The sequence below is a fragment of the Pseudophryne corroboree genome, chromosome 3, assembly GCF_028390025.1.
Source record: "Pseudophryne corroboree isolate aPseCor3 chromosome 3, aPseCor3.hap2, whole genome shotgun sequence".
In the NCBI taxonomy this organism is placed as follows: domain Eukaryota; kingdom Metazoa; phylum Chordata; class Amphibia; order Anura; family Myobatrachidae; genus Pseudophryne; species Pseudophryne corroboree.
In genome coordinates, this window is record NC_086446.1 from 432,787,862 (window position 1) to 432,815,821 (window position 27,960).

Here is a 27,960-nt window from a genome sequence, read left to right on the forward strand (position 1 = left end):
ATTGGACCTGCCACCGTACATGGATGTTATACTTGCTGATTCCCTGATTCAGAGACCAGCATGGAGGGCACCTGCGTCTTACTAAAGATATTATTTATTGAGGAGTGCTGCTCATATTGGTGAGTGTGTGTGTGTGTGTGTGTGTGTGTATGTGTATATATATATATATACACACACTATTTTCTTTAAAGCCACTTTCTGCTTTAAATGGGGGGGGTCAAGGTATGTTGTGGGGGGCCCCACAGATATTGGTGTACCGGGCCCCAAGATCTCTGTTGCCGGCCCTGGGCCCAGAGCTGACAGGGGCCCACCTTCCCTGTCACAGTTACATGTGTTATACATATTTTTGAACATTGGGTGGTACATAGGGGCCCTTACAAACCTTTGCCTTGGGACCGACAATATATCTAGTTACACGCCTGGACCTGCTTCTTATAGAGTGGTATACAATGAACTGGAGGGCATTATAATGTTACCTAATTATAGATGAGCGGGTTCGGTTCTCAGAGAACCAAACCCTACCGGACTTCACGCTCTGAGCCTGGTTCCGAGTCAGGCTCGGGTTTTCCCGCCTGACTCGGAAACCTGAACAAGGCAAAATGTCATCATCCCGCTGTCGGATTCTCGCTGGATTTGGATTCCATATAAGGAGCCGCGCGTCGCGCCCATTTTCACTCCAGTCTCGGAGAGTGTAGTGAGAGGACATGTCTCCATGCTCAGTGTCTGGGGGCGGGAAAGTGGGGTGGGGAGTCTTGTGCTGTGTTGTGCTGCTCAGTATAGTCCAGTGTTGTCAGTGTATTGTGCTGCATCAGTCCAGCCAGTCACAGTGTTGGTGTCCTCTGCTGCTATATGTCCCCAGTGCTGCTGGCTGCTGTATAAGTCCCTTGCATTTTTGCTGTGTTGTCTTGCATCAGACCAGGGGTAGTGTCTTGTGCAGCATCAGTCCAGTGACCAGTCACAGTGGTGGTGTCCTCTGCTGCCATATATCCAGTGAAGCTGTATAAGTCCCTTTTAGTGGTGCTGTGTTGTCCTGCATTAGACCAGGGGAAGTGTCTTGTGCAGCATCAGTCCAGTGACCAGTCACAGTGGTGGTGTCCTCTGCTGCCATATATCCAGTGTAGCTGTATAAGTCTCTTTCAGTGGTCCTGTGTTGTCCTGCATCAGACCAGTGGTAGTGTCCTGTGCATCGGTCAGTCCAGTAATCAGTCACAGTGGTAGTGTCCTGGCCATCAGTCATTCCAGTAACCAGGCAGTCACAGTGGTATACGCTGCTGCTATATATCCACTGCTACAGTATTATAATATTATTATTATTATTATTATTATTATTATTTTTATTATTAACAACCACAAGTCCCTCACAGTGTTGCTGTGTTGTGCTGCATCAGACCAGCGGTAGTGTCCTGGCCATCAGTCATTCCAGTGACCAGGCAGTCACAGTGGTATACGCTGCTGCTATATGTCCACTGCTACAGTATTATAATAATAATAATAATAATAATAATAATAATAAAAACCACAAGTCCCTTACAGTGTTGCTGTGTTGTGCTGCATCAGACCAGTGGTAGTGTCCTGGCCATCAGTCATTCCAGTGACCAGGCAGTCACAGTGGTATACGCTGCTGCTATATGTCCACTGCTGCCGAATAATAATAATAATAATAATAATAACACAACAACAACAACAAGTCCCTCACAGTGCTGCTGTGTTGTGCTGCATCAGACCAGTGTTAGTGTCCTGGCCATCAGCCATCAGTCATTCCTGTGCCGCATATTGTGTTATATAACTCCAGAAACATAATGGAGAACAAAAATTTGGAGAATAAAATAGGGAAAGATCAAGAACCACTTCCTCCTAGTGCTGAAGCTGCTGCCACTAGCCATGACATAGACGATGGAATGCCATCAACGTCGTCTGCCAAGGCTGATACCCAATGTGATAGTAGAGGGCATGTAAAATCCAAAAAGCCAACATTCAGTAAAAAGACCCAAAAAAAGAAATGTAAATGGTCTGAGGAGAAACGTAAACTTGCCAATATGCCATTTATGACGCGGCCTATGTTCATGACTAGTGGTTCAGCTTCACATGACGATGGAAGCCTTCATCCTCCCGCTAGAATTAAAAGAGTTAAGCTGAAAAAAGCACAGAAAAGAACTGTGCGTTGAGATGGTATCACAAATCCCCAAGGAGAGTCCAAGTGTGTCGGCGGTTGCGATGCCTGACCTTCCCAACACTGGACGGGAAGAGGTGGCTCCTTCCACCAATTGCACGCCCCCTGCAAGTGCTGGAAGGAGCACCCACAGTCCAGTTCCTGATATTGAAATTGAAGATGTCACTGTTGAAGTACACCAGGATGAGGATATGGGTGTTGCTGGCGCTGAGGAGGAAGTTGATGAGGAGGATTCTGATGGTGATGTGGTTTGTTTAAGTCAAGCACCGGGGGAGACGCATGTTGTCCGTGGGATGAAGAAGCCCATTGTGATGCCTGGGCAAACTACCAAAAAAGCCACCTCTTCGGTGTGGAATTATTTCTCCACAAATCTGGACAACAGGTGTCAAGCCATCTGTTGCCTCTGTCAATCTGTAATAAGTAGGGGTAAGCATGTTAACCACCTAGGAATATCCTCTCTTATACGTCACCTGCTGCGCATTCATCAGAAGTCAGTGTCAAGTTGTGAAACTTTGGGTTAGAGCATAAGCAGTCCACTGACATCTAAATCCCTTCTTCCTCCTGTACCCAAGCTCCTGCAAGCCACACCACCAACTCCCTCAACATCAACTTCCTCCTCAGTCAGGAACGTCAGTAGTACTGCAGGCCATGTCACTGTCAAGACTGAGGAGTCCTCTCCTAACTGGGATTCCTCCAGAGGATCCTTGAGTGGTACGCCTGCTGTTGCTGCCCTGCTGTTGTTGCTGCTGGGAGTCGATCGTCATCCCAGAGGGGAAGTCGGAAGACCACTTGTACTACTTCCAGTAAGCAATTGACTGTCCAACAGCCCTATGTGAGGAAGATGAAATATGACAGCAGTTATCCTTTTGCAAAGTGGATAACTGAGGCCTTGACAGCTATGTTGGTGTTAGACGTGCATCCGGTATCCGCCATTAGTTCACAGGGACTTAGAGAATTGTTTGAGGTACTGTGTCCCCGGTATCAATTCCCATCTAGGTTCCACTTCTTTAGGCAGGCGATACCGAGAATGTAGAGACGTCAGAAAAAGACTCACCAGTGTCCTACAAAATGTGGTTGTATCCAGTGTCCACTTAACCACGGACATGTGGACAAGTGGAACAGGGCAGACTAAGGACTATATGACTGTAACAGCCCACTGGGTAGATGTATAGCCTCCCACAGCAACAACAGCAGCGACAACAGTAGCAGCATCTCGCAAATGCCAACTCGTTCCTAGGCAGGCTACACTATGTATCACTGCTTTCCGTAAGAGGCACACAGCTGACAACCTCTTACGGAAACTGAGGAACATCATTGCTGAATGGCTTACCCCAATTGGACTCTCCTGGGGATTTGTGATATCGGACAACGCCACCAATATTGTGTGTGCATTACAATGGGTAAATTCCAGCACGTCCCATGTTTTGCACATACAATTAATTTGGTGGTGCAGAATTTTTTTTTTTAAATGACAGGGGTGTGCAGGAGCTGCTGTCGATGTCCCGAAAAATTGTGGGCCACTTTCGGCATTCAGCCACCGCGTGCCGATGACTGGAGCGCCAACAAACACACCTGAACCTGCCCTGCCATACACTGAAGCAAGAGGTGGTAACGAGGTGGAATTCAACACTCTATATGCTTCAGAGGATGGAGGAGTAGCAAAAGGCCATTCAAGCCTATACATCCACCTACGATATAGGCAAAGGAGGGGTAATGCACCTGACTCAAGCGCAGTGGAGAATGATTTCCGTCTTGTGCAAGGTTCTCCAACCCTTCAAACTTGCCACACGTGAAGTCAGTTCAGACACTGCCAGCTTGAGTCAGGTCATTCCCCTCATCAGGCTTTTGCAGAAGCAGCTGGAGAAATTGAAGAAGGAGCTAAGATGGAACGATTCCGCAAAGTATGTGGGACTTGTGGATGGAGCCCTTCATTCGCTTTGCCAGGATTCAAGGGTGGTCAATCTGTTGAAATCAGAGCACTACATTTTGGCCACCGTGCTCGATCCTAGGTTTAAAGCCTATGTTGTATCTCTCTTTCCGGCAGACACAAGTGTACAGAGGTGCAAAGACCTGCTGGTGAGTAATTTGTCAATTCAAGCGGAACGTGACCGATCAACAGCTCCTCCTTCAATTTCTCCCGCCACTGGGGCTGCAAGGAAAAGGATAAGATTTCCTAGCCCACCCGCTGGTGGTGATCAGTGCCAGATTAAGGTCCACATGGGCCTGGAGCTGAAATGTATGAAGGGCCTATAGTGTGCCTTGGCAGGAGGTATGACAAGCGCTGCGGGTGGTATAAATAGGGTGTGTGGCCTTTGCCATGGGTGTGTCTATCTCCATGGAGGTCATAGCTAGTGCCTACCTTCAACCATTTAATAGAGGAGCAGACCCATACACACATAAATACAGTGGTCATCGAAGTGGGAATTTTGAAGTTGGGGTATGGCAAATGAAACAGGATTACTGGGGGGACATGGCCACTGAAAAGGAGTGTGTCCTTCAAAGTACATGCATTAATGTGCCCCCTCCCCTCCTAGTCTGTATAGCTTCGCATTAGTGTGCCCCCTCCTTCCTAGTCTGTATGTGTATTAGTGTGACCCCCTCCCTTCCTAGTCTGTATATGAATCAGTGTGCCACCCTCCCTCCTAGTCTGTATATGTATTAGTGTGCCCCCTCCCCTCCTAGTCTGTATATGCGTCAGCGTGCCCCCCTCCTAGTATGTATGCATATTAGTGTGCCCCCAAACCCCCCCCCCCCCCCCCCCCAGCCTGTATATGCTGTAATCAGGGCTGGTTCTAGTCCTTGTGGCGCCCAGGGTGAACGTTTCCTTTGGCAAACCCCCTCTCCCCATTGAAAACAGGGACACTGCGCGCCAATGGGCGCGTATAAAAATATAGGGGTGTGGCTTTACAGGAAGTGGCATGGCCACATAATAGTACCAATTCACATTACACCGTACAGTAGTGTCCATCAGTCACATTACACCACACAGTACAGGGACGGGCGGTGAGCTAAATGGCTCAGGAGGCACTGGCTAGCACCAGAGCTAGATTCACAGTAGTACCCCATATACATGCCAGGAAGAGCCCTTATATATATATATATATATATTGCACCAGGTACAGCCCCTTATACACATTACGCCAGGCAGAGCCCCTTATACACACTGCACCATGCAGAGTCCCTTATACACATTGAGCCAGGCAGAGCCCCTTATACACATTGCGCCAGGCAGAACCCTGTATAAACATTGCGACAGGTAGCCACTTCTACACATTGCGCCAGGTAGCCTCTTACACACATTACGCCAGGTAGCCCTTTATACACATTGCGCCAGGTAGCCCCTTATATACACTGTGCCAGGTATCCCCTTATACACTTTGCGCCAGGTAGGCCATTATGTACATTGCACCAAGTAGGCCATTATGCACATTGCACCAAGTAGGCCATTATGCACATTGCACCAAGTAGGCCATTATACACATTGCACCAGGTAGGCCATTATACACATTGCGCCAGGTAGGCCATTATACACGTTGCGCCATGTAGCCCCTTATACATGTTGCACCAGGTAGCCCCTGGAATGCAGCATAGTACTGCTAGAAGAGGTTCGATAAGACAAATATGGACCAGGGTTATACATTAATAAATGATATCTATACAAAGAGCACACATTATTATTACCATTATGTGCATAGCGCCAGCGCTGTACACTGGACTTCATTTGTGGATGCATGGTACAGGAGCAGACATACCTGATTCCAAAAGCACATAAAGGGACGGACACAACAGTGACAGAACTAGTGAGTGGTGGGCCCAAGTACACATAAAAAAAAATATATATATATATATATATATATATATATATTCTATATAATTTGCAGCAACCTTCACTGCTGTTACAGTAAGGTGTGCATGAAGCACCGACATTTAATAGGACATATTTCTCTGGCTGCCTCCAGTCACCCACAAACATACTTCAACTCACCAATTCTCTCACTAAGGGTGGGATGTACTGCAGCTGAAAATGCAGCCAAAACGTAGAAAATCATGTTTTCAGAGTTTTGCCAGCATTTCTCTTTGCAATTCCCTCTGAGAGGGATCAAATCGGATCCTTCCCAGCACCCCCGACGGCCACAGCTTCACGCTCTGAATGTGCAAAGGACAGCTCTCATTGAAAGAGCTGTCCTTTGTGATTTTCTAGGTACATACCAACATTATCAATGCCGGTATGTACCTGATAAGAGGTGGGATGTACTGTACCACATCGCGGATGCTTAGAACATCCTGCCCTAGGCCTGCACAGAGGCTCCTCTGCAACACTGGCTGGTGACCGCCACATACAAAAAGGACAGCTACGGCCACACATTTAATCTCACATCGATGGGAGGAACATGGAGGGAGGGATACACATGGGGTGCAGGGCTGGGGAGACAATATGAACACCAGGGGAAGAACCAGGGTAGCTTTAAAGAAGACAGGAGGAAGACATTGAAGGAAGACAGGGGGAGATGGTAGGAACAGGAGGAAGAACAGAGGAGATGGGAGGAAGAAAGAAGAACAAGGGAAATGGGAGGCTCCTAAACAGCATGGGCTGGTAATTGTTACATAAAAAAAAGCTGTGGTTGTTTAGCTCAGATGAATAGGGAGAGCCGGGAAAGAACAGGAGGAGACGGGAGGCATTTGAGAAACACAGGGAGAATAACGGGGGGAGACAAGAGGAACACAGGAGGAATAACGGGGGAGACAAGAGGAACACAGGAAGAATAACGGGGGAGACGAGAGGAACGGAATAACGGGGGGGGGGGGGGGACAAGAGAAACACAGGAGGAATAATGGGGGGGAGGAAACAAGAGAAACGGAATAACGGGGAGGGAGACAAGAGGAACGGAATAACGGGGGGGGGGGGGACGACAAGAGGAACACAGGAGGAATAACGGTGGGGGGGACAAGAGGAACACAGGAGGAATAACGGGGGGAGACAAGTGGAACACAGGAGGAATAACAGGGGGAGACAAGAGGAACACAGGAGGAATAACGGGGGAGACATGTGGAACACAGGGGGAATAATGAGGAGACGAGAGCAGCACAAGGGGATTAACAGGGTGAGATTGGAGGAAAGAGAACGAAAACAGGATAAAACAAATACTTATACAAAATAACATTAGTGACAAAGAATAACAGTTGTGTAATATGTAACATACATAATATTTACACACACACACACAAAATGTACATGATGTGGAGTTGTGTTATTACCTCATAAGACAGGGTGTAAAAGCGAGGCGCTCCAGCAAGTGACAGAGCACTGCCGCTGCTCTTGTGACGGTAGCGTCTAGTTTCTCTTTGTGGAGGGGACCTTTCCCATAAGCCCCTGGGTCCATGTCACAAGCTATTTGGAATAGTAACCTGTGGCGAGCGAAGCGGAGCGAGACACTGAGCCTGAAGCGAGGGTCCAATGGTGCATAAATACAACAAACTAGGGTAGGCTTGTAAAAATGTTTTCCGCAGCCCCATATCAGGCCAGCCCACCAGGAACACATATCAATCATCATTCTGCATCAGCACACCAGGGCTGCCCACCTCAGCCATCCCCCGCCACGCAAGCATCGGCACCCAGGACTCTCATACGCGGCTATATCATACAGTACCGGGAAGGATGCAGCCCTAGGTAAATTGTCAGCCACGACTGAGCCAGGCGAGTGGGCAGCAGGAGGTGGCTGGGGGGGGGAGGGGGGGGGGGGGGCTGGCCAGCGCGGTGTGTGGTGCAGGAGGCAGCGGGGGGAAGGTTGTCAGTGGTGCCAGCCAGCGCGCGGTGTGTGGTGCGGCTGGCGGCAACCGGGGGTTTCAGTGCGGTCTGTGGTGCGGGAGGCGGGTGTGCTAGCCAGCGCACCGCGGTGTGTGTGGGCCAGGGGGGAGGAGCTGAGAGTACAGGATAGAGCCGCTCCTCCTCCACCGCTGGCTAGGCAATTCGATAATCTGTTGGGAGGAGACGCTCAAGAGGAGAGCGACTCCCCCTTCTCCTCCTGCCGGGATTTACTGAGGTGGGGATGAGACACTGTCTAGCGGCAGCATACAATGAGTCAGAGTGACTCATTGTAATGCTGGCGATTATGGCCCTCTTATCTGCGGCAGGCTGTGGGCCTATTTTCAGTGGGGGGCCTGGAGCTGCAGCTCCATCCGCCCCATTGTTAATCCGGCCCTGGTGGTGATGCAGGGCAGTCAGGAGCATCCAAGCAGGCATGTCAGACAGTCCGTATGTATACTGGCAGGAAAAGGAGGCAATTTGGATGCCCTTGCACAAGCTGGCTTTATTTTACCTAAGTGCCCCCCCCCCCCCCCCCTCCCCCCTCCGCCCCCCTCCAGTGTGTACTCCGAAAGCATGTTTAATGCAGCCGGTAACCTTGTCAGCGATTGGCGTAGGAGGTTATTTCCACTAAATGTGGAGAAGATGATGTTCATCAAAATGAATTATAAATTCCTCCGGGTAGACCTTTACCAGCAATTGCCTCCAGTTAAAGTACACAGGGACCTGTGATGGTGGATTCCAGTGGGGATGGATTAATACTCTGTAAAGAGGAGGATGTACACAGTGAAAGGGGTGAGGAATTGGAGGATGAGGATGATGTCGACAACTTGCCTCTGTAGAGCCAGTTTGTGCAAGGAGAGATTGATTGCTTCTTTTTTGGTGGGGGCCCAAACAAACCAGTCATTTCAGTCACAGTCATGTGGCAGACCCTGTCACTGAAATGATTGGTTTGTTAAAGTGTGCATGTCCTGTTTATACAACATAAGGGTGGGTGGGAGGGCCCAAGGACAATTCCATCTTGTACCTCTTTTTCTTCTTTGCATCATGTGCTGTTTGGGGACTAGTTTTTTTAAGTGCCATCCTGTCTTTAACTGCAGTACCACTCCTAGATGGGCCAAGTGTTTGTGCCACACTTATGTCGCTTAGCTTAGTCATCCAGCTACCTCATTGCGCCTCTTTTTCTTGTGAGGTGTGAGGTGTTCAGAATTGCCTGGAAATGAGTGGATATTAATGTTATTGAGGTTAATAATACCGTAGGATCAAAATTACCCCCAAATTCTGTGATTTTAGCTGTTTTTATGTATTTTTCAAAAATCATCCAGATCCAAAACCAAAACCAAAACTCGAAAGGGTGGTTTTGGCAAAACCAAGCCAAAACCAAAACACGAAAGTGGAATTAGAACCAAAACCAAAACACAAAAAGTGCCGGCCGCACATCTCTATATATAATATGAAGTGGAGGCACTGTAATATGGCAAAATATAAACTGGGAACACTTATAATGCAAATTAGGGGTACTGTATTGCATAAAGTTTCCTGGCAGTCCTACAGTGTGACATAATGTGAACTAGGGCACTGCTATGGGGCATAACATTAACAACTGCTGCGAAGTAGTGTCTCTCCAGAAGCATTGGGACAGGGGCCCTTCAAAATGTTGCTAAGGGGCCCACACAGTACTGACTACTCCCCTGCTTACAATATTTATTTTCATCACAGTTTATCTAAAACATGGTTAGGTTTAAACACTTACAGTAAGGGCATATTTATTGAACATTATTTTTACTAAAATATTGTGAAAATCTGTGTTTTCACACCCTTTTTGTGATAGATGGCTAAGCGTACCTGCAGTCTCACGCCTGTCCAGTTGTGGCCTCTCTGGTCGGTCGGTTCTTGCTTGTCGCGACGTCAGGCGGAATCTGCGTGGGAAGGCTGCTTAGGACCTGGGCAGAAGGGACGGGGATACCCCAGTATAGTCAACACCCCCCCTTTTAAAGGTGAAAGGACCACTACAGTGGGATACAGTAACAAAGATTTATTATAGACAGGGTTAGTCACTGGTCCATGTGACTAAATTCACCTCTTAGTAGAGTTCAGTGCAATTCAATAAGCCACGATCCTTTTAGTCACATACTAAAAATATAACATAACATTAACACAAGAGCATTTCAGAATTTCAACACTCAGACGTCTTATACAGCTGTTTCATGAGTATGCATGCGTTATACTGACGGGTCACTAGATGTCGCTAGATTGGATATGTTCAGTTTATGCTGCTGACAAAATGTTCCAGCTATATCACTGTCCTACAGGGGGTGCTGTAGAATGAGTTCGCACTGTGCACAGTATTTGTAATCCAACGGGTGGTGCTGTGGAGCAGCTACTTGCCATGTATAGCACCAGTTTCCAATAGAGGGCGCTGTGGAGTAAGTCATATCCCAGTATAGCAATGCTTCAAATAGAGGGCGCTGTGGAGTAAGTAATTTCACAGTCTAGCAATGCTTCAAATAGAGGGCGCTGTGGAGCAAGTCATATCACAGTATAGCAATGCTTCAAATAGAGGGCGCTGTGGAGTAAGTCATTTCACATACAGTGGGTCACAAAGCAAATGACCCAATCCTGGCACACACATTGTGCTGCAGCTCAAACAGTCTAGGGATAAGTGTCACTTCGTGTTTTCCTTGCAATTGCAGTGGTAAGGGGAAGCAGAGGGTCTCACACAACCCTATCCCTTAAGGCTCTCTCTGGTACAATGGCAGGCAGCTCCAAATAAATCCCACATGTCCCTCTCCTTGTACATAGGGTCCTGCTGTGATTTGTCCCAAGGGGCTGTGATGTTGCAAGCTGTCAGGGTGACCACTGTTGGTCTGGGTGCCCATATGTGGGGGCTGTCTGGGGTGAAGTAGAGTACCTGCATTATCTGCTGCTGTTGCCAGCTCCTGCCGGTCACTTCTCACTGCTGCTTTTCAGGATGACAGCCGTCTCTCGATGCCCAGTCTCTCCCAGCGCAGCGTGCCTCCAGACCTCCGCGTACAGCTCTTCACACCCACGCATGACACACTGCCTCCTGTTCCAAAGCCGTGCTCTCTCTGTCTGCAGTGCTCACTTCAGCTCTCCTTCCTGCTTCTCTCCCCACACAACACGGCCAATCAGAGCGCTCCCAGCTTCCCGCTCTGCAGGGATCCTGATGGAAAGCCCAGGGTCCTAGTGCTATACATATTCCTCTCCTGGTTGCCATAGTTGCTTAGCAACCAGTGTAAAAAGGATTTTAATCCTCACAGTGTATCTGCAACTGGTTTAACTGCAGAAGGGGTACCCCAAACGCGGGTATCACATGTTTGCCCGCTGAAATTATGCGTGTCCCCACGCATACTGTAATGGATTAAAGTCCTACACCACAGTCTTTGAACCCCCAATACATGCAAATAATTAGATGCCAACAAGTTAAACCTGAACAGTTATACCTTTCTACTTTTACTCTTGTTAAATAGCTAGGGTATGTCCATCCCAGGGACCCCATCCCTCCGCCACAGGACTCCGATCCCTCTGCGGTACGGGTTCTTCAATGGTGTACATGGGTGGTACTCTATATCACGGCGTGCGATCTGCAACGAGCATGTGGTGCACCTTTATCGCATCTCATTGATCTTCGTATAGCCTGCTGTATCCTGAAGGCGAATTCTTCTCCCGTTATGGTCCTGTACTCACTATCCATTACAGGCTTCTCTTCCGTGGAATGGGCCTCAGCCTTCTCAGCTGCCTGTGGGGTCTCTGCCTGCAGTGCCTGGGGCTTGGGTTCAGACGATGGCATTGCTGGCTCCGGACTTCTGGATTCCACGGGTTCCACTATCTTTGTCATGGCCATGTGGACCACTGCTTCAGTGTCCCTTTTCTGGTCAGTCGCACCGGCATCTGTTTGCTCGAAATTTGCTGCACGGTAATCTGCGTCTTGCCTTTTTGGGATGTACTCTCGTTTTGGTTGAGGAGAAATCTGAGGCTTTATCACATTTTGAAGGCACTGCTGCACTGTCTCACTCTGACCTTTCGCAACCGGTCTCTCGCTTGTGTCCAGCATTTTCCTTTGCTTTGGGACTTCAGGTTCGGGTGGTCGGGGTATCCGTTCAGGTCGAGGAGGATTGGTGTTAGGTCTACCGGTCTCACTATTACAGTCTCTTGGTTCCTCTCTGCTTCCGCTGTCCCAGTAGTCTTGCTGGTAGTAGAGTGGAGGCTTTCTATACCGCGGACAGCGCCAATACCGGTTACGCTCTCTGGCATGTCTGTTGCCTTGCACTGGAACGCCATTAGGACCTGTGACGTTGATGGCCTTAACGCCCCTTTTTCCATTGGTCAATTCAAATTCGACCCATTCCCCGCTTCCTAGGCTTCGGAAGTAATTGTTCTGATGGGTCTTCTGAATGCCCGTATAGTGAACATATATGGTTCTCTTAGTGTCTGTTCTCCTTATGAAGCATAACCACGCGTTGCACTAAACCACAATACTTGGCCTGTCGTCTTTCTTGTTCTGGTTCTTCGATCATCCCCACCAGATGGTACACCCATCACTCCGACTTGACTCTGCCACACCAGTCTTGGTCCTGCTTTTCTGGGTCGTTCCTCCCATGGTAGATCTATTCTCTCCACTCTTTCGGAGGTCTGTTGACATACAGTGCCTTTCGGAGCATGGAATTGATCGGTCAATCGTCGGCCCGATTCTCTTACTACGTCCCAGCGAGGACGACTCTGCCAATCTTGCTCTTGACGCCATTCTCTGTGTCTATTCCTATCTTGGTCCCTGTCGAGCTCTTCTAATCTCCGGCTCATTTGGGAGAGATTCAATATCATCTCCGTCAGCCTCTGATTGAGCGTTTCCATAGGATCTGGTCCCGGTGGGGCTTGTGCTTGCTGGAGAACCGCTCCCACTTGGGCTAGTCCGTCTGACTTCACGGGCAGTGCGGTTTCTCTGTAGCTGTCATCTTCACTCCACTCTGAAGACGCATCTTTCACGACATTGTTGCTCTGATTTTTTCCAAGGATCTGCAGCACCGTCTCTTTGAATTCAGAGAAGGAGTTCCCTGGTTGCTGTCGTCTCTCCATGCGCATTTGAGAGCGAATCGTCTCTCCTCTTGCCCCTTCTACAAACAGGTCTGTTAACGTTCTATCTATCCCTTCGACTTCTCGTTCATCCAGGGCCCGTTTAGCCTTTGCAGCTTCTTGTAGGGCCAGCGCGAAGTCTCGCAGTGATTCGTCAGGTCTTTGTTTTCTCGCATAAAGGCGGCTCTTTAATTCCGCTATGGTCTCGCAGTCGAATATGGTCATCAGCTTCTTAAAGATCCCTTCGACGGTCTTCTTTTCGCTGTCTTCCCATGCTTTCACTTCCCGTAGTGCCGAATCCGTCAATTGACCCATAGCGATCTCTATTTTCTGTTCTTCGGTTAGTGAGTACAGGCGGAACATGGAGTACATCTTGTCTTTGAATTCTTTGAACGTACTCGAACCCGGCACTTGTTTTCCTGCAAACATTGGTAACCATGGTGCTCCAAAATAGTATGGCATAGTCAACGGTGATGCCGCCATGGTGGTCGTGTTTCCTTGTCCGAGTGCCGGTGGTAGCATGGGAGTAGCGGGAACCTGTGGATCCGTCATCTTGCTCGTATCCTGTTCGCGGACGCCAAGTGTGATAGATGGCTAAGCGTACCTGCAGTCTCACGCCTGTCCAGTTGTGGCCTCTCTGGTCGGTCGGTTCTTGCTTGTCGCGACGTCAGGCGGAATCTGCGTGGGAAGGCTGCGTAGGACCTGGGCAGAAGGGACGGGGATACCCCAGTATAGTCAACACCCCCCCCTTTTAAAGGTGAAAGGACCACTACAGTGGGATACAGTAACAAAGATTTATTATAGACAGGGTTAGTCACTGGTCCATGTGACTAAATTCACCTCTTAGTAGAGTTCAGTGCAATTCAATAAGCCACGATCCTTTTAGTCACATACTAAAAATATAACATAACATTAACACAAGAGCATTTCAGAATTTCAACACTCAGACGTCTTATACAGCTGTTTCATGAGTATGCATGCATTATACTGACGGGTCACTAGATGTCGCTAGATTGGATATGTTCAGTTTATGCTGCTGACAAAATGTTCCAGCTATATCACTGTCCTACAGGGGGTGCTGTAGAATGAGTTCGCACTGTGCACAGTATTTGTAATCCAACGGGTGGTGCTGTGGAGCAGCTACTTGCCATGTATAGCACCAGTTTCCAATAGAGGGCGCTGTGGAGTAAGTCATATCCCAGTATAGCAATGCTTCAAATAGAGGGCGCTGTGGAGTAAGTCATTTCACAGTCTAGCAATGCTTCAAATAGAGGGCGCTGTGGAGCAAGTCATATCACAGTATAGCAATGCTTCAAATAGAGGGCGCTGTGGAGTAAGTCATTTCACATACAGTGGGTCACAGAGCAAATGACCCAATCCTGGCACACACATTGTGCTGCAGCTCAAACAGTCTAGGGATAAGTGTCACTTCGTGTTTTCCTTGCAATTGCAGTGGTAAGGGGAAGCAGAGGGTCTCACACAACCCTATCCCTTAAGGCTCTCTCTGGTACAATGGCAGGCAGCTCCAAATAAATCCCACATGTCCCTCTCCTTGTACATAGGGTCCTGCTGTGATTTGTCCCAAGGGGCTGTGATGTTGCAAGCTGTCAGGGTGACCACTGTTGGTCTGGGTGCCCATATGTGGGGGCTGTCTGGGGTGAAGTAGAGTACCTGCATTATCTGCTGCTGTTGCCAGCTCCTGCCGGTCACTTCTCACTGCTGCTTTTCAGGATGACAGCCGTCTCTCGATGCCCAGTCTCTCCCAGCGCAGCGTGCCTCCAGACCTCCGCGTACAGCTCTTCACACCCACGCATGACACACTGCCTCCTGTTCCAAAGCCATGCTCTCTCTGTCTGCAGTGCTCACTGCAGCTCTCCTTCCTGCTTCTCTCCCCACACAACACGGCCAATCAGAGCGCTCCCAGCTTCCCGCTCTGCAGGGATCCTGATGGAAAGCCCAGGGTCCTAGTGCTATACATATTCCTCTCCTGGTTGCCATAGTTGCTTAGCAACCAGTGTAAAAAGGATTTTAATCCTCACAGTGTATCTGCAACTGGTTTAACTGCAGAAGGGGTACCCCAAACGCGGGTATCACATTTTCACAAAATTTTAGTTTCACCTACAGTAAAATTCTCCAAATCCTTGTTATCACATTTTTTTAGTAAGTAGATCGCATTTCCCATAATTGTAATGGGAAATGTGATCTAATCCAAATTTACTAACCTCAAATTGTAAACACAATTCGGAAGAGCTTCTCGGGATAATAACGGCACTTCTAAGCCGCATTATCAGGTTCTTGACTGAGAATGTGCGATCAGACTGTCCTTACTTCATGGAGCTTAGCTACTCACTGCCCTATTTCCCCCTCCTCCCTTCCATGTTTGATTACACGGGCACCGACAGCAATCCTCCATGCACAAGAGACAGCTCTGTGGCAAAGGTTAATGTGTCTTCATTAGTTTATTGCTATAAGCCTGCAGTGTTAGTTAAATGAGTATTTGTGTTGCTGGGGTAGTGTATTTATCACTCTTTATAAACACGTGAGAGGAGTGCGGGTGTAGTGCCTGCTGCCGTGCAGGTGTAGTCTCACTGCTTACCTTGCGCCGTGCTTTCACCTTCAGGATCCGGAAACCTCAGCGGACCTGGAATCTTTGCTGGAACCTGGACACGGCGATCCCTTTCCTGAAACAGACAGCGGACGAGCTAGGAAGGAAAGGAAATCGATGAAGTAGTATCAACTCCCGGGGTGGTGGCGACCTTTAACGGTTAGGTGAAAATAATCATCGGCATAAAGCCTCAGCCACCCAATTTTCACCTATGCAGCACTCACGCGCTGAGGTGTAGCTGGACCTTACACGGCCGAGCAAGGTCCACTGAACCAGCGCTCAGAGGACAGACGGCACAGGGGCAGACAGACACAGATGATGCTCACTGTTGCCAATCTTGTACTTCGATCTTCTCCACTTACAGGTCCCTGTAAGGAGGCAAAAGGAAACAACCGCCGTGCAGGACCAGGAACTAAACTAGTGTGCATCTGCTACACTAGCTACATGATCAGAGCCCTCAAACTAGCTCAGGTGTATGTGGTGCACCACAAACTATACTCAAACTTTAAACAAACACTTTGCCCTCCACGGAAAACAGCTCACAATATCACAGCACAAGATTAAACAACATCCTGCCCCCTTAAATCCCTATCTCCTAAAGCTGATGGGGCTACGTATGTGGAGCTAGATCGCTCCTACACACAGGGGAAACTTACTTTAATTCACTTAGAAGTGGGCGCCGCATAACCTGCCCACTTCCCCTCATTAATTCGGCCTAATGCCCAGATCCTTGCAAGGGGCACTCTATTTATACTGGGTCTAGTGCCCCCTAAATGCACGCAGGTCAGAGGCCTAACTTTATCCAAGGGCCTAGTGCCCGCCTACCGTAGGCAGCTCAGGGTGACCTGGGCCTAATGTCCAGAGTAACCTTTTCCACCTAATTGGCCGTAATTATACTAGGGCCTAATACCCTCTAATGCAGCACAGGCCTGTTGCCTGATATTGGCCATGGGCCTAGTGCTAGCCTATTTATGCCCTACAGGCCTGGGGCCTGAATGTGCCCACGGGCCTAATGCCCGATCCCTGATGGTCTAGGGATGAGAGGAGGGGCGACAGGTGCCCTCACCGAGGGCCTACCTGTACCGATGGCGAGGCACCAGGGGGGAGCTTCGTTAACTCTTTTCCTTTCCTCCCCTGGTGGCCTCTCCGGGTCCTTCACTGCAGTCTTCTGCCGCTGGCCCATCCTGGCCAGCGGCGCCACCGCCTCTTCTCAGCGTCCAGGACATCTTTCAGGAGTCCGGCATCTTCTGACCTCTTTAACGGCCTCAGGAACTGTTCACCGCTCTTCGGCGCAGCCTCCTTTCTTCCCTATGATGCGGCGAGCGCTGATTGGCTCGCCGCGCCAGCTTCCTATTGGCCGGCGCTCCGTGAGCCGTGATCATAATCCCACCACTGGTGCTTCCAATTTTCTGTCAAAACAGCGCCAAGTTTGAAGTACCGTGCCGCTGCTCATCGCCGTACCTAGACAGGAGCTGGGGACAAACACAGCGCAGGGGCATATCTCCACAAAGAAATAAAATAAATTAATAAATAGTTCAGCCACGGTCAGGTTTTGCTATTTTGCTCTAGCTCGACTCTCACTGTACAGCATGCAGTGTCTAGCCTCAGGGCAGGCAGAAGGCAGCAGTGTGAGCTTCGGGAAACGGAGCGTCTTTCTCTCCTTCATATGAAACCGCGCATGTCGGTTCTAATAACGGCGCATGCACAGTAGCACACTGTATATTGCAAATGCGATATACAAACGTCAGAGTTGTGGAAGGGATTTGCCGGGACAGGGCTTTAACGCAAACTCTATCCCGGCACCACAATTTTAAAACATTTCGCTATGAGAACTGGATCGTAATTATCCCTTAATAAATAATAACTGCAATTAAATTGCGTTTTTTTTAATAAATGTGACCCTAAGTGGAAGTGTTTGCTAGATTACTGTGTACATTAGTTTAGGCCTCTGTACACACTAAGGGGCTCATTTATCAATGAATAATAAAACGCATTGTGAATGATAAAACCCGTTGCACATGATAAATAGTGCTCCAGCCAATCAGCTCCTAATTGTCGTGTTCAGCTCCTGTCACATGTTTGAAAAATGACAATTGAGAGCTGATTAGCTGGAGCACCATTTATCATGTGCAACGAGTTTTATCATTCACAACGAGTTTTATCACTTGTTGATAAATGAGCCCCCGAAGTGCCTAATTCACATTTGTATGCATACAGCTATAGCATGTGCAATTTTCTCAGCTTCACAACTGCTGGTATTAGCAAGTGAAGCTGCGCCCTGAAATGAAAAGAGACGCCCACCACAGCTATTTTAATTTTTTTGCAATTATGTTTACCCGATTGTAGAAGCCTAGGGGCTTCATTTTGGATTTGCCTCTGAGATTCAATTAAATCCCTCCCATTGTCCCCCATGGCATACACGTCACACTGTGGATGCGCATAAGGACTCCCGGGTTATAAACCCAGAAGTCCTGTGATTGTGAAAGGACAGTTCTTATTGGGAGGACAATCCTTTGCAAAAAAAGGGGGAGATGTACTAAGCAGTGATAAAATTGGAGAAGTAAGCCAGTGGAGAAGTTGCCCATGGCAACCAATCAGCATTGACGTAACATTTTCAGAATGTCAAAAATGATACATCATTTTCAGTGGCGCTTTAAAAGAGGAGGAGGCCCGTGTGCAGCCTCCTCCATTCAGGCCCCCTCCTCTCTGCCGGCAGCGCTGGACAGTCTGAGCACCAGTGGGCACAGACTCTACTGCACATGCGTAGACCAATGTGCAAATGGCAGCTGCACCATTTTTTCACGGTGATTCCGCAGCGTTGCTGACGTTGGCATGGGACTCCGGAGGGGTAAGTATTCCAAAAAGTGGGTGCTGCAGGTGCAGTGGGGGGCCCCTCTGGACTCACCGCACACCCTGCACCCATTATAGATACGCCAGTGATCATTTTGCAGTTTTATAGCTAAATGTGTTCACCAACAACATTCATGTACATGCTGTACATTCAGCTGGTCAGCAGAGGGAGCTCTTTCATCAAAATCTGAACCTCCAGAAATCTGTGTCATTAGACGGTTGTGTATATTTTCTCTTCATAATCAGGACGAGGAAGTGAAAGCACGAGAGGGCAGTAGGTAACTTTCGCCCTTACAGCACCTAAATGTTTTATCCATTCTCCGTTCATTTGAGGTTATTTCATTTTATCCATGTATCATTGGGCGCTCTCCACGCTTAGGGCTCGGTGTCTCGCTCCGCTCTGCTCGCCACAGGTTACTATTCCAAATAGTTTGTGACATGAACCCAGGGGCTTATGGGAAAGGTCCTCTCCATGAAGAGAAACTAGATGCTACCATCATTAGACCTCAGACACTTATAGCCATACAGTACTTGCCTACGTTTGAAAAAGCATTTCAGGGAGATTGTGAAAGTAACACCTATCAGCGCAGACGTGTACTGCTACATCTGAAAGGCGTGTCATGAAAATGACTTACATCCAAACGTAAATGGGCCTCAAAGTTAGTATACTGTCTACACCTATACGGCAAGTGGCCATACGAAACCTTATTTAAAATGTAAGGTGTACCGCGGAGCCAGAGCAGCTTCCTGCACCTTCAGAGTGTACTGTTGGCCCGGGCTCTTCTTAGAGGATCAGTCATGCCCCGGCCGTGACCTATGCCTTGATGACGGTGGCGGTGTGATATCATAGGTCACAGCCGCCACGTTTCACCACCCAGCCAGCCCACCTGCCGGCATAAACATCCTCCAGTTCCTGCCTGCATCCACAGCTTTCCTTGCCCACCCACATCCACACCTGCCCGACCGCCCGCTTCTCAGTATTCTCAGCACTCCACTATAAACAACCCCCGCCACTGAGGGACAGGGAGGAGGACAGCTGACCGGTAGGGGCTAATATTTGTTATGTTATGGGGGAACAATGTGAATAATTCATGTGGGGAGCAATAGGATTTATGTGGGGAGAAATGTGATTGATTTATGTGCGAGCAACATGATTTATGTGGTATGCAATATGATGTGTTTTTTTCTGTGTAGGGCAATGTATATGTGTTTTTTTATTTACTGTGAGGGCCAATGTGTGTTTTGTTTTTTTCTCTGGGGAACTGATGGTGTGCCTTGGTAATTTTAAAATATTGTTCGGTTTGCCGCAAGTAAAAAACGGTTGAAAATCACTGATCTATATAATGGGGATAAGGTGCAATCAGGGAGATTGCTGGTCTATTCAGGGAGTCAGGGAGATTGCTGCTATTTCAGAGAGTCTTCTGCAGAATGAGGGAGGGTAGGCAACTATACTAGTTCTCATGTTTCTATAACACCAGCATATCATGCAGCAGCGGCACTGTATATTATTTATTTGGGTGACAGCTACAAATACAAAACATTATACTGTAGTAATTAAAGTGTCATAAAAGTCAGCTACATTACCTCCAAATGTGATTTATAAATCTGTGGAATTTGACACTGTAAAATAAGTAGTGATGTGCACCGGACATTTTTCGGGTTTTGTGTTTTGGTTTTGGATTCGGTTCCGCGGCCGTGTTTTGGATTCGGACTCGTTTTGGCAAAACCTCACCGAAAATTTTTTGTCGGATTCGGGTGTGTTTTAGATTCGGGTGTTTTTTTCAAAAAACCCTAAAAAACAGCTTAAATCATAGAATTTGGGGGTCATTTTGATCCCATAGTATTATTAACCTCAATAACCATAATTTCCACTCATTTCCAGTCTATTCTGAACACCTCACACCTCACAATATTATTTTTAGTCCTAAAATTTGCACCGAGGTCGCTGGATGGCTAAGCTAAGCGACACAAGTGGCCGACACAAACACCTGGCCCATCTAGGAGTGGCACTGCAGTGTCAGACAGGATGGCACTTCAAAAAAATTGTCCCCAAACAGCACATGATGCAAAGAAAAAAAGAGGCGCACCAAGGTCGCTGTGTGACTAAGCTAAGCGACACAAGTGGCCGACACAAACACCTGGCCCATCTAGGAGTGGCACTGCAGTGTCAGACAGGATGGCACTTCAAAAAAATTGTCCCCAAACAGCACATGATGCAAAGAAAAAAAGAGGCGCACCAAGGTCGCTGTGTGACTAAGCTAAGCGACACAAGTGGCCGACACAAACACCTGGCCCATCTAGGAGTGGCACTGCAGTGTCAGACAGGATGGCACTTCAAAAAAATTGTCCCCAAACAGCACATGATGCAAAGAAAAATGAAAGAAAAAAGAAGTGCAAGATGGAATTGTCCTTGGGCCCTCCTACCCACCCTTATGTTGTATAAACAGGACATGCACACTTTAACGAACCCATCATTTCAGCGACAGGGTCTGCCACACGACTGTGACTGAAATGACTGGTTGGTTTGGGCCCCCACCAAAAAAGAAGCAATCAATCTCTCCTTGCACAAACTGGCTCTACAGAGGCAAGATGTCCTCCTCATCATCATCCTCCGATTCCTCACCCCTTTCACTGTGTACATCCCCCTCCTCACAGATTATTAATTCGTCCTCACTGGAATCCACCATCTCAGATCCCTGTGTACTTTCTGGAGGCAATTGCTGGTGAATGTCTCCACGGAGGAATTGATTATAATTAATTTTGATGAACATCATCTTCTCCACATTTTCTGGAAGTAACCTCGTACGCCGATTGCGGACAAGGTGAGCGGCTGCACTAAACACTCTTTCGGAGTACACACTGGAGGGAGGGCAACTTAGGTAGAATAAAGCCGGTTTGTGCAAGGGCCTCCAAATCGCCTCTTTTTCCTGCCAGTATACGTACGGACTGTCTGACGTGCCTACTTGGATGCGGTCACTCATATAATCCTCCACCATTCTTTCAATGGTGAGAGAATCATATGCAGTGACAGTAGATGACATGTCAGTAATCGTTGGCAGGTCCTTCAGTCCGGACCAGATGTCAGCACTCGCTCCAAACTGCGCTGCATCACCGCCAGCGGGTGGGCTCAGAATTCTTAGCCTTTTCCTCGCACCCCCAGTTGCGGGAGAATGTGAAGGAGGAGATGTTGACAGGTCACGTTCCGCTTGACTTGACAATTTTCTCACCAGCAGGTCTTTGAACCTCTGCAGACTTGTGTCTGCCGGAAAGAGAGATACAACGTAGGTTTTAAATTTAGGATCGAGCACGGTGGCCAAAATGTAGTGCTCTGATTTCAACAGATTGACCACCCGTGAATCCTGGTTAAGCGAATTAAGGGCTCCATCCACAAGTCCCACATGCCTAGCGGAATCGCTCTGTTTTAGCTCCTCCTTCAATGTCTCCAGCTTCTTCTGCAAAAGCCTGATGAGGGGAATGACCTGACTCAGGCTGGCAGTGTCTGAACTGACTTCACGTGTGGCAAGTTCAAAGGGTTGCAGAACCTTGCACAACGTTGAAATCATTCTCCACTGCGCTTGAGTCAGGTGCATTCCCCCTCCTTTGCCTATATCGTAGGCAGATGTATAGGCTTGAATGGCCTTTTGCTGCTCCTCCATCCTCTGAAGCATATAGAGGGTTGAATTCCACCTCGTTATCACCTCTTGCTTCAGATGATGGCAGGGCAGGTTCAGGACTGTTTGGTGGTGCTCCAGTCTTTCTGAATGCCCAAAGTGGCCCGCAATTCTTCGGGCCACCGACAGTTTCTCTTGCACGCCCCTATTGTTTTTTAAATAATTCTGCACCACCAAATTCAATGTATGTGCAAAACATGGGACGTGCTGGAATTTGCTCAGATGTAATGCACGCACAATATTGCTGGCGTTGTCCGATGTCACAAATCCCCAGGAGAGTCCAATTGGGGTAAGCCATTCTGCGATGATCTTCCTCAGTTTCCGTAAGTGGTTGTCAGCTGTGTGCCTCTTCTGGAAAGTGGTGATACAAAGCGTAGCCTGCCTAGGAACGAGTTGGCGTTTGCGAGATGCTGCTACTGGTGCCGCCGCTGCTGTTCTTGCTGCGGGAGGCAATACATCTACCCAGTGGGCTGTCACAGTCATATAGTCCTGAGTCTGCCCTGCTCCACTTGTCCACATGTCCGTGGTTAAGTGGACATTGGGTACAACTGCATTTATTAGGACACTGGTGACTCTTTTTCTTAGGTCTGTGTACATTTTCGGTATCGCCTGCCTAGAGAAATGGAACCTAGATGGTATTTGGTACCGGGGACACAGTACCTCAATCAAGTCTCTAGTTGCCTCTGAATTAACGGTGGATACCGGAACCACGTTTCTCACCGCCCAGGCTGCCAAGGCCTGAGTTATCTGCTTTACAGCAGAATGACTGCTGTGATATTTCATCTTCCTCGCAAAGGACTGTTGGACAGTCAATTGCTTACTGGAAGTAGTACAAGTGGTCTTCCGACTTCCCCTCTGGGATGACGATCGACTCCCAGCAGCTACAACAGCAGCAGCAGTAGGCGTTACACTCAAGGATGCATCGGAGGAATCCCAGGCAGGAGAGGACTCGTCAGACTTGCCAGTGACATGGCCTGCAAGACTATTGGCTTTCCTGGGTAAGGAGGAAATTGACACTGAGGGAGTTGGTGGTGTGGTTTGCAGGAGCTTGGTTACAAGAGGAAGGGATTTAGTGGTCAGTGGACTGTTTCCGCTGTCACCCAAAGTTTTTGAACTTGTCACTGACTTATGATGAATGCGCTGCAGGTGACGTATAAGGGAGGATGTTCCGAGGTGGTTAACGTCCTTACCCCTACTTTTTACAGCTTGACAAAGGCAACACACAGCTTGACACCTGTTGTCCGCATTTGTGTTGAAATAATTCCACACCGAAGAGCTGATTTTTTTTTGTATTTTGAACAGGCATGTCAATGGCCATATTCGTCCCACGGACAACAGGTGTCTCCCCGGGTGCCTGACTTAAACAAACCACCTCACCATCAGAATCCTCCTTGTCAATTTCCTCCCCAGCGCCAGCAACACCCATATCCTCATCCTGGTGTACTTCAACAGTGACATCTTCAATTTGACTATCAGGAACTGGACTGCGGGTGCTCCTTCCAGCACTTGCAGGGGGCGTGCAAATGGTGGAAGGCGCAAGCTCTTCTCGTCCAGTGTTGGGAAGGTCAGGCATCGCAACCGACACAATTGGACTCTCCTTGGGGATTTGTGATTTAGAAGAACGCACAGTTCTTTGCTGTGCTTTTGCCAGCTTAAGTCTTTTCATTTTTCTAGCGAGAGGATGAGTGCTTCCATCCTCATGTGAATCTGAACCACTAGCCATGAACATAGGCCAGGGCCTCAGCCGTTCCTTGCCACTCCGTGTCGTAAATGGCATATTGGCAAGTTTACGCTTCTCATCAGATGCTTTCAATTTTGATTTTTGGGTCATTTTACTGAACTTTTGTTTTTTGGATTTTACATGCTCTCTACTATGACATTGGGCATCGGCCTTGGCAGACGACGTTGATGGCATTTCATCGTCTCGGCCATGACTAGTGGCAGCAGCTTCAGCACGAGGTGGAAGTGGATCTTGATCTTTCCCTATTTTAACCTCCACATTTTTGTTCTCCATTTTTTAATGTGTTGAATTATATGCCAGTATCAATAGCAATGGCCTACTACTATATATACTGCGCACAACTGATATGTACCACAGGTATGGATGGATAGTATACTTGACGACACAGAGGTAGGTAGAGCAGTGGCCTTCCGTACCGTACTGCTATATATACTGGTGGTCACTGTCAGCAAACTGCAAAACTAAAATGCACCACAGGTATAGAATCTAGATGGATAGTATACTTGACGACACAGAGGTAGGTAGAGTAGTGGCCTTCCGTACCGTACTGCTATATATAGTATACTGGTGGTCACTGTGTCAGCAAACTGCAAAACTAAAATGCACCACAGGTATAGAATGTAGATGGATAGTATACTTAATGACGACACAGAGGTAGGTACAGCAGTGGCCTTCCGTACCGTACTGCTATATATAGTATACTGGTGGTCACTGTGTCAGCAAACTGCAAAACTAAAATGCACCACAGGTATAGAATGTAGATGGATAGTATACTTAATGACGACACAGAGGTAGGTACAGCAGTGGCCTTCCGTACCGTACTGCTATATATACTGGTGGTCACTGTGTCAGCAAACTGCACAACTGAAATGCACCACAGGTATAGAATCTAGATGGATAGTATACTTAATGACGACACAGAGGTAGGTACAGCAGTGGCCTACTGTACCGTAATGCTATATATTATATACTGGTGGTCACTGGTCAGCAAAACTCTGCACTGTACTCCTCCTATATAATATTATACTGGTGGTCCCCAGTCCCCACAATAAAGCAGCACACTGAGCACAGATATGGAGTGTTTTTCAGGCAGACAACGTATACTGGTGGTCACTGTCAGCAAAACTCTGCACTGTACTCCTGCTATATAATATAGCTGCTCCCCAGTCCCCACAATTAAGCAGTGTGAGCACAGATATATGCAGCACACTGAGCACAGATATGGAGTGTTTTTCAGGCAGACAACGTATTACTGGTGGTCACTGTCAGCAAAACTCTGCACTGTACTCCTCCTATATACAGCTGCTCCCCAGTCCCCACAATTAAGTAATAAGCAAGCACAAAATATTTGCAATGCATCAACATAAACGGAGAGGACGCCAGCCACGTCCTCTCCCTAACATTTCCAATGCTCGAGTGAAAATGGCGGCGAAGCGCGGCTGCTTATATAGAATCCGAATCTTGCGAGAATCCGACAGCGGGATGATGACGTTCGGGCGCGCTCGGGTTAACCGAGCCATACGGGAGAATAAGAGTATGGCTCGGACCTGTGTAAAAAGGGTGAAGTTCGGGGGGGTTCGGTTTCCGAGAAACCGAACCCGCTCATCACTAAAAATAAGCTGCCACGACTGACACATTCAATTCCTGTTAGGTTTATACAATACAGGTTGAGTATTCTATATCCAAAATGCTTGGGACCAGAAGTATTTTGGATAGAGATTTGCGGGTTCGGTTCTCAGAGAACCGAACCTTACCAAACTTCACGTCCCGAGCCCGGCTCGGGTTTTCCCGCCTTACTCGGAAACCAGAACGAGGCAAAACGTCATCATCAAGCTGTCGGATTCTCGCGGGGTTTGGATACCATATAAGAAGCCGCGCGTCGCCGCCATTTTCACTCCAGTCTTGGAGAGCGTAGTGAGAGGACGTGTCTCTGTCCTCAGTGTCTGTGCGGGCGGGAAAGTGGGGTGGCGATTATAGTGCTGTCTTGTGCTGCTCAGTCCAGTGTCTTATGCTGCATCAGTCAGTCCAGTGACCAGTCACAGTGGTGGTGTCCTCTGCTGCCATATGTCCAGTGCCGCTGTATAAGTCCCTTACAGTTTTGATGTGTTGTCCTGCATCAGACCAGTGGTAGTGTCCTGTGCATTGGTCAGTCCAGTGATCAGTCACAGTGGTGGTGTCCTCTGCTGCCATATGTCCAGTGCTGCTGTATAATAAGTCCCTTACAGTGTCGCTGTGTTGTCCTTCATCAGACCAGTGGTAGTGTCCTGTGCATCAGCATACCTCCCAACTGTCCCGATTTTCGCGGGACAGTTCAGTTTTTTGGGGACTGTCCCACCCGCGGGCCACAGTGTCCCGCGGTGGTGTGGGGCAGTTGGGAGGCTCTGTCTCTCGCTGCCCTGCTTAGCAGAGCAGCGGTGAATAGATGCTGTGCGCATGCGCACAGCGTCTATTCACAGGTGACAGAGGGAGAGAGGGCATGCCAGCAGCTCAGATAGTGCTGGGCATGCCCCCTCAGTGACGAAAAACGGGGGTCAGTCAGTCCAGTGACCAGTCACAGTGGTGGTGTCCTCTGCTGCCATATGTCCAGTGCTGCTGTATAATAAGTCCCTTACAGTGTCGCTGTGTTGTCTTGCATCAGACCAATGGTAGTATCCTGTGCTGTATATTATTTACTCCAAATAAAATGGGTTATTAACATTTAATCCAAATATAATTTTTACAGGATTTGCCCTGTGTGGTGTAGAGGTACGCTCTCCTGTACCGCATATTGTGTTATATAACTCCAGAAAAATAATGGGAACAAAAATTTGGAGGATAAAATAGGGAAAGATCAAGAACCACTTCCTCCTAGTGCTGAAGCTGCTGCCACTAGTCATGTCATCAACAATGAAATGCCATCAACGTCGTCTGCCAAGGTCTATGCCCAATGTCATAGTAGAGGGCATGTCAAATAAAAAATAAAAATGTTCAGTAAAATGACCCCCCAAAAATGTTTTAAGTGGTCTGAGGAGAAAAACGTAAACTTGCCAATATGCCATTTACGACACGGAGTGGCAAGGAACGGCTAAGGCCCTGGCCTACGTTCATGACTAGTGGTTCAGCTTCACATGACGATGGAAGCCCTCATACTCCCACTAGAAAATGAAACGAGTTAAGCTGGCAAAAGCACAGCAAAGAACTGTGCGTTCTAAGATGGTATCACAAATCCCCAAGGAGAGTCCAAGTGTGTCGGCGGTTGCAATGCCTAACCTTCCCAACACTGGATGGGAAGAGATGGCTCCTTCCACAATTTGCATGCCCTCTGCAAGTGCTGGAAGGAGCACCCACAGTCCAATTTCTAATATTCAATTTGAAGATGTTACTGTTGAAGTACACCAGGATGAGGATATGGGTGTTGCTGGCGCTGAGGAGGAAGTTCACGAGGAGGATTCTGATGGTGATGTGGTTTGTTTAAATCAGGCACCGAGGGAGACACCTGTTGTCCGTGGGATGAATAAGCCCATTGTGATGCCTGGACAAAATACCAAAAAAGACACCTCTTCAGTGTGGAATTATTTCTCCACAAATCCGGACAACAGGTGTCAAGCCGTGTGTTGCCTCTGTCAATCTGTAATAAGTAGGGGTAAGGATGTTAACCACCTAGGAACATCATCCCTTATACTTCACCTGCTGCGCATTCATCAGAAGTCAGTGTCAAGTTGTGAAACTTTGGGTAAGAGTGTAAGCAGTCCACTGACACCTTAATCCCTTCTTCCTCTTGTACCTAAGCTCCTGCAAGCCACACCACCAACTCCCTCAACGTCAACTTCCTCCTCAGTCAGGAACATCATTAGTCCTGCAGGCCATGTCACTGGCAAGGCTGAGGAGTCCTCTCCTAACCGGGATTCCTCCAGGGGATCCTTGAGTGGTACGCCTACTGCTGCTGTTGCTGCTGCTGCTGCTGTTGTTGCTGCTGGGAGTCGATCGTCATCCCAAAGGGGAAGTCGGAAGACAACTTGTACTACTTCAACTAAGCAATTGACTGTCCAA

The 27,960-nt window shown here is 48.2% G+C and overlaps 1 protein-coding gene across 1 annotated transcript in view; it reads left to right on the forward strand.

The window, feature by feature from the left end:
• The window catches only part of LOC135055857 (protein-glutamine gamma-glutamyltransferase 5-like), a 174,397-nt gene that overhangs the window by 122,338 nt on the left and 24,099 nt on the right, over positions 1-27,960 (forward strand). The window lies entirely within an intron of this gene.